An 8,376-nucleotide genomic window follows, 5' to 3' on the forward strand; every position below is an offset into this window, starting at 1 on the left:
TTATTATTAACTAAGCACCGTAATACGAGTAGCTCGAATATACATAAGGTATATAAAATTAATTTATAAATATATTCCGATGTCATTAATGGGCCTTGGCCCTTGCCCTATTTATTGTATGCAATATGAGCGCAATAATAAACATTTGAATTTGGGTAAATTCTAATCTTATATAAGAAATAACTTCGAAAGTTGAGTAGTAGTTATAGTAGCCTTATAAATTTATTTTTTCATAACTTAACCGAAAGCATATGGAATTATGCACGTTCATATATTTCTTATATTTCAAGAACATGATGGATTTTTACATTTGATAATATCCGAAGTATATTTCTTCTTGAATAGATCAGAGATTTTAACGAATTTCAATGACGTTAGACACGTTTTGGAGAAAAGTAAAATAAAAAACTATTCTTTTTAAGTTAAAAATCTTAAAACGCGCTAGGCCGCGTAAGTCTTTGTAGGCCGTTGTATCACTATTCGTTCAGCAGGAGCTGCTGTAAGCCAACTTGCGTGTGCATGAGCCTAATAACTGAATTTTCTCATTGTCGCCAGCTGCTCAGTGAACACAGCGTATCCCACACTGTTTGGAGGTAACGCTGGGTTGAATCGTTAAAATATTAGGTCTTATTTTAGTTATTACTCTTAGACGAGTCTAAAGTTGATATCAATAGTAGTACCGCCTGTCTTCTTTAATTCCGTATCGCGGACAAGGACCGCTAGTGAACTTTCATACATTCATAAAAGGACTTTTATGAATTAATTCTACTTTTTGTAATCGAATTAAACTGAATGTAAAGTAGACCACAAAGTGTATAGAATCTTAGTGAATTATGTTTCAGTGTGAACAACAAATTGAAACGTGATTATTAGGCTTTGTTTTGATATCCTAATAGGCGTGTTACAATATATATATATCATGTGTACATACCTAACATGTACTTTTTATTTTGAACCTACATACCTAAACTTTCTTTATGCTTTTAAACAAGGCTTTATAACTCAATTGGCACAGTATACTTGTGTATAGTACACATGTTATGTCCTGAACTTGGTCTGCAGTCTACGCAGGTGGGCTACTCTGCGCAGGTGGGATACAGCGATAATAACTTCAATTACTTGATGGCTTAAAACACAACCCGTTAGACAGTTGTTCGCTAAAGCATTGATTTAATTTTGGTTCAGTTTAATTTACCATACTTCTGGATTTCTTTAGCAGTCAATTAAAATAGTATCATGTGTTTTCATGAAAAAGGATCATCAGATCGTTTTCTTTTATTACAGAATTGGTTAAAGTTAAACGACTGCTGAAATACGGTTTTAAATCATATAACTCAAAACATCAAAATATGGTACATTTGGGACACTAACTTAATACAACTTATCAAAATAAATCCCTAGAAATTGAAAATAAATAAATTCAGATCAAAATAAATCCCTAGCACCTGAAAATAAATAAATTCTTGCCATTAACTTATATAATCTAATAATTTGAAATATTAAAGTATAATAATTATTTATAAGTTTTTAATTGTTTTCCACCCATTTGTGTTTATTATAATAACTGTTTAAATATCACCTTGATTTTGAAACGTGAACTATATTATATCTCACACCAAGGATACTAACTGCAAATACAGTAGGTCAGATAGAAAAAAAAATACAAAATATTTCGGTTTATCACCATGGTTAACATTAACAAATAAATTTCACCCGAATGACTTATTTTACTTCGGACTAAGATAGATATATGTTTTTAGTGTCTCACTATGATGTTTTTTAATAATATATTTCTAATGTTAGTACGGTGTATACGTAACGTACAGTAATTAAAATAAAAATCCTGCGGTCATTGGCATGGCATATACATTGAGAAGTTTTTTTTTTCTATGTGGTGTGTGGAGTTAGGAGGAACGTCTTAACTTAAACTAGGCACTTGGCTGTCTGAGCCAAAGCTTTTGTCTTATTTCAACCAAAACTTATATCTCTAAACATCTACATGGTTAATATAAAATTATATCTGAAAAATGAAGTGACGAAATATAATTGATGATCAAACGAACTTCTTGAAGTGAAGTTCGATCGATATTATATGAGTCACTTCATTTGAAGATATAATATAAGGTCCCACCCACCCTAGAACCCTGATGTAAGTTTGGTTCTTGCCTTCTCTAAAAATAATGAAGAGCGCAGCGGTCGCCGCACGCAGGTAACCAGTAAGCGGAAGTGGGCGGATGTTGGTTTTCACAGTTTTAATCAAAATAGTTACTCTTAAATGTGTGCGATGCTATCTGTACAATAGGGAAACTACATGGTTAATATAAAATTATATCTTCAAATGAAGTGACTCATATAATATCGATCGAACTTCACTTCAAGAAGTTCGTTTGATCATCAAATATAGTTATCTCTACTGAATAATAAAAGGTGAAAGGACATTAAACTCAAATTTTAACGCCCCAAAGCGTTAGAAATTTTTTCAATTATCAGTGAAGTGTCAGCAATTATCCAGTTGTTCTCTTAAATGTCCTATGAATGGTGCCATTACCATACCTGCTCATACCTAACAGGTCAAACTGCTCAAACCTAAGTTTAAGTTGAATAAGAGGTTTAACTATAATCTATATTTAGGTACCTATACGTTATGTTAATTTTGATATTTATATTTGATTATGTAGGGGACAAGGCACTTTACCTACGTGTTTAGATTTAGTTGCCTGACCAATCTTTGATATAAATTAAATAAAATCATGCACTAATAAACATTTACGACATTTTGGATTAAAATTTGCTGGTCAATTGGTGTTGTGACCCAGGATGCATCCTTTCAAACAGCGACTTTATCACAGATTCAAATCATGCTGTTGATCAACAATTCATTAACATAATAATTAACATTTTAATATTAAAATAATAAGAATCAAAATCTCACATTCATTGTTCTGTTTGGCGGAATAGTTGTTATAGTTAATAGTATCAAATTTAAAGTTTATTTATCATGCGGGTAGTTGATATAATATAATGCCTTGCCGACTGTTGTTGCTTACAAACCAGTTTAGGTCTGACCTCCGATTTGGTATATTTTCTGTAACTTCGGGATCTAGTTATATTGGTGTTTATAATATTTTGTGAAAAGGACCATAATCTCTTATGAATCATGATGCTTTTGTATAACACGCATTGCTTGCAGAATATCCACTTTATCACAAATTATCAGCTCAGCCCTGATTTGACTCGTCGTGCGCGCAAGTGTGCGTGGTGTATGGAAACAATTTATACTGCGTGTCTTTTTAGAAAATGAAAGTATCATGTTTAACATATTAGGTAGGAACCAGATTTAACATTCGTTCGTTATACTTATATGATCCATAAATATTTTCTTAGAATGAAACAAAATTTATTTTATCAAGATTAATAAAATAATACAGTACAAAAATATTCTTTGTTGCTCACCAATATAAAAACGAAAATAACATACAGATTAAGCACATAACTCAAACTATGGTGCACAACAAGCGGTCTTATCGCTGAAGAGCAATATCTTCCAAACAACCAAACTAGGCTATTATAATCGTATGCTTTGCGCATCCATATCTTCACTAAGCTAAAATCAGAAGCATTCGCATTGCGTGTAATTCAAAATTCGAAATTAACCCTTTCACTTCGTTTGAAGGACTAGAACCACTCATAACATAAGAGATGTTAAGGAATGTCTTGCCTCATTGTTGTTTGTTGTTACAGTTGTAAGGTATTGGTACGGGTTGGTTTCTTAGAAGTTATAGGTATCATTTAGATGTAGTAACCTGTAACGTGCCTTAGTGAAAATGCAGGAGGCACTTGAAATCAGATTACAATTTGATGTCACAATATGTACATGGCTACCCAAACTCAAAGGACCAGGACCATCAGACCCAATCAGAATCGCGCAGCCACTCCAATGGCACCAGCAAACTGCCAATAATGGGGCTCTCGCTAGATTTAACAGTTGGCATGCATGATATTGCTGTCCTGAAAAATAAACGGTTAAAAGGATTGTAAACGAATAAAGAACTGCCGAATATATTATGTTTAAATAATATTCACTTACTTTTTCTGTTCATGTAACTCAGCACAGTATCTTGATTCAATCCCAATTAACATTTCAACCAGTATCAGAATCAGTAAATATCAACTTGTATAACAGTAAATTGCAAAGGCAAAACTGTTTAGTATAAGCCACCAGGCTATTATAATATGTTTGCACCTAATCCATACCCTATAGGTATGATTTCCTATTATTATTCAACCATTGATTCATAGTATGGACAGTCACAGATTAGCGATTTGGTATAAACTAATTAGATACATATTAACTTAACTTCTGAATTGTGTATGTATATATGTCATGTACATGCGATGACCCAAACCTAGGGTTAAAAATATTAAAATATATTATTATTGAGAAGACTTCAAATGAAAGGCATACTAATTGAATGGGCTAGTGGTTTCTTTATTATCTATTTTATTCGAACAAAAACAGGTAAGGGAGTGGTAGATAATTTAAAGAATAGTCACTAGCCATGCATAACTATTTTAATTTTGTTAAATGAAAGTGGAATCGAGCAGTAGATGTTAATTGATGTCGCCAACTCAATCGAGTCTACTCGTCGTAGATGTACATATTAAGTACCTTCAACCTTCATACTCATAGTAATAATTACAAAGGCGGTAGAAGACCATGGTGGATACATTTCTGAATAAGATCAGAATTTCTCAAGTATTGTGTTATTTTAATAAATGTAATGACAGAAGTAATTCAGATATAATATCATCTATGTTGTATAATATCATCTTTAGAAACAATAAAAATGACTTTAATATTAATTATTTTAGTATGCAAAAGCTCAGACCATTAAACCTTTAAAAGGAAGAGATTAATCATAAGCCAAATAATTATTGATAATTATTGATCGGGACACCTCAGCTTGTTAGCTTGTTTATCAGATTTAATCGGATTGAAATGCAGACTGGAGCTACACTATGATCCCAAGAATCATAATCACAATTAGAATCAGATGTCATATAAGGAAGTTCGATATCTTTCTTGATTCATTTTAATATTGCCGTGAAATATCGTAGTGTTAAGGCTGCACTCGACGCCAATGACCTCGCGCGTGTGGGCGGAGCTATATACCCCTCACCGCACCACCCGCTGCAAAAGATCGAGCGCGCAGAGCTATGCGTTCGAAATAGAATATCGCTTGCTCGCGCGTGAAATGCAGCACAGGTCCGTTTAGCAATACGACTTGCCTCGCACTGCCTCCGCAGAGGGGGGTAATGGTAGGAATCTAGGCGGATTTAGGCTTATTGTTTTTAGGAATTGAGGCATAGTTTTATGAAATTGCAAAAAGCAAGAAAACCAAATCATTTTATAGTGTCTTGTGAGAATGATTGTAAAGTTCCATATTTTTGCAGAAGTAATACCGATCTAACTGAAAGAAATATAGTTGTGTAAATTAAAATAGATTTCCAGAAAAATATATCGTTGGTCATATCTTGTAGATTGTTTTTTTTTTGCTGCTCAGAAAGTATCAATCTTTAATATAAAATATGGTTCTGAATAACTTAGTTTTACGGTATTTTGCGGGAAGAGGAGCCGTAATTGTTTTAGGTACGACTCCTACAGTAGCAATAGTCACGAGACAGATTTATTCGTTGCCGTATCGTCATAAGTCACTGTGGACACCAGTCCTGTGTGGTTCTTCACCAGTGCACTCGAAGCCGCTCTTTCTTGGGCGGTGTATGCTAGCCTGTAATGTGGATTTATCTTTAATGTTATTCTGTTCGCCCAACGACGTGTGACCATACGTCCATCCCTACGCTTCCTTGGCTCTTCCTTTCTTGGTTCGGCCTCGATAGCCGAAGAAACTAAGAACGCTATGGGTACAAACAGTGGATAACCTCGGTGATGTCGAGTTTATCAAGAGTTGAAGCAGTTGTACCGTAGTAACGTTCAAGCATTCTTCGCCAGCACCATATCTCAAATGCATCTGTCCTATGATGGGTTTCAGTTTCAATGGTCTTGGTTTCGGACATGTAAAGAATATGATCGAGAAACCAAGGCGCCCGCATTAGTCTGATCCTTGTTTTATGTTATTCCATATGCATATCCTGGCGAGTCGTTTCACCGCAGCTTTGGCCATATGAGCTCTTCTGATCACCTTTTAGTCGCAGATGCCATCGTCACTTATTTAAGACACCAAGTCAACCAACAACTTGCCTCAAGATCGTGCAATTCATTGATTCTCTTAATTTTACCAGGAAGATCGACATGCATCATCTTCGTCTCATTTCTATTGATCATAAGGTATGGATCTGGATCCTGAAAATGGACTCATTACTGGCATACTCAATCTTTTGTAGCAGAACTGAAATTCATTTTCCACAGACACTTAACCTAATATAGTCATGTCATCTGCAAAACTGAGTTTATTGATTAATTAGCCACCAACTTGGACATCACCCTCACAACCTTCCAAATCATTGTCTATTCACAGATCTCAGTGAACAGTTGCACTCCTCGTTCAACTATAAAAGGATTACGTGTTGCGGTATCCTCATTTCTCATAACTCTGAACATTTTACTCCAGTTGAAGAAATCAAAAGCCTTTGCGAATGCGAAGTCAATAAAGCGCAAAGCCTTAAAGAGTATACAGACGCCGCACCCACTGTATTCTTTATTAATTGGCACACGTTGAGAATTTGCTACTGAGTACCCATCTATATGTCTCGCATGGTTGTTAAAGTTGTGAAGTGATTATTCATGAATAAAAGAAACAGAGTGGGTCAATTTGATGGACACAGCAGTTAAAACACTGTGGTGCGGCTGGCGATATTTTGCTTAATTTAAGATCTGATCGGAATGAGGAAGATGGATCGGTACCTCGGATATACAGTATATGTATTGCTGTTTCTACGATCCTTAGCAGGACTGAAGCATGTGCACGGGGATGTAATCAAAGAGTAAACATATCCAAAGCTGCCACGAAAAGCGAACTTACTGTGTTGCGTGCCGTTGAGCCTGAGGACACCACGTATATGACCCTTCGAAATCTTAAGTTTTTCAAATAGATAAGACGGCTGTTAATCACGAATGACTCCAAAAAGCAATGATGCAAAGTGCAAGGTAGGTCTGGCAGACATATTTAATAGGTTATAACGGTTTAAAAATGGTGTGATGTGAGAACGGCAAGAAACAGAAAAGAAAAGCATTTTGAATGCGTTGAATTAATACCGAGGTACTCGCCAGCATCCACCCCCCAAAGGCGGTATCAGTGTAGCTCAATTTAGACAGAATAAAGTGTGGCAAAAATGTTTATGCGTAAATAGACGTGAATAAAATCACGGACGCGATATAATACTTTAAGCCTATAAAACAGTTTAAAACAGTTCCTTGACTGTCCCAACATATTTAAACTAGATTATTTCACACCGGGCGCGATATAAACGCACCAGAGATTGATAAGAAGAATAAAAACCACTTTGCAAACAAACAAAGAAACAGAGTTCATTTTGACTCAATATCTGCTTGATAAATCGAAATGAACGGTAAGAAAAGGTGCCTTGAATATCACATCACTTGTTTTGGATTTGACGGTTCGAAGTGGGAGCCTGATTTGACAAGTCTGTTGAATGTCCAATTAGCATAAAAAAAAGGAGTGTGGTCGAGTTGTAGATAGATTCTATTTTACATTCTGATTTGTGATTATATAAAAAAAGCGTGATTCTCCCTTGGCTGGGGAGGGCTGCCGGACATGATGTGGGTGCACCCAGAGATGGACATGTCAACAGTGGCCTTAATGGATAAGCGAATAGATTTAAAGCGAATACTTAACATAGTAGATTACTGCGAGTAATATTCAGTAAAGAGAAGTAGTGGGAATTTAGGTTACATAGACCCGTTCGGATAAGACGGCCGCATTTGTCTGTGTGGTAACTATCATTGCATATAAAAACGTATGTTCTTTTCGATCACGCGGTCGTCGCAGTGTTCAAAACAGTTACAGTTGTTTACGTCTACTGTAGTAATAGTTGTGACACTTGAAGTGGTGAAATAGGTTATTATGTTAATAACGATGTCAAAGGAGCAAAGTGACAAAGTGACAGAGCGAATCACAGACGGTAGTTATAGATGGGATAGACCTATCGCGAACGGAGTTCTCACTGTTTAACAATACCGATATTTGATATCAGATCGCATTGCCACTCTCTGACACATGGGCCGCATGACGCGGTCTCTTCTTGTGACCTAAATTGCAACTAGGGACTGCTCGGAACAATCTAGAACCGTACGCGCGGGAGTGTAGGAAATAACATTGGTCATGGGTTGACGGAGAG

This window comes from Cydia pomonella, unplaced genomic scaffold (assembly GCF_033807575.1).
Source record: "Cydia pomonella isolate Wapato2018A unplaced genomic scaffold, ilCydPomo1 PGA_scaffold_60, whole genome shotgun sequence".
Taxonomy (NCBI): Eukaryota; Metazoa; Arthropoda; class Insecta; order Lepidoptera; family Tortricidae; genus Cydia; species Cydia pomonella.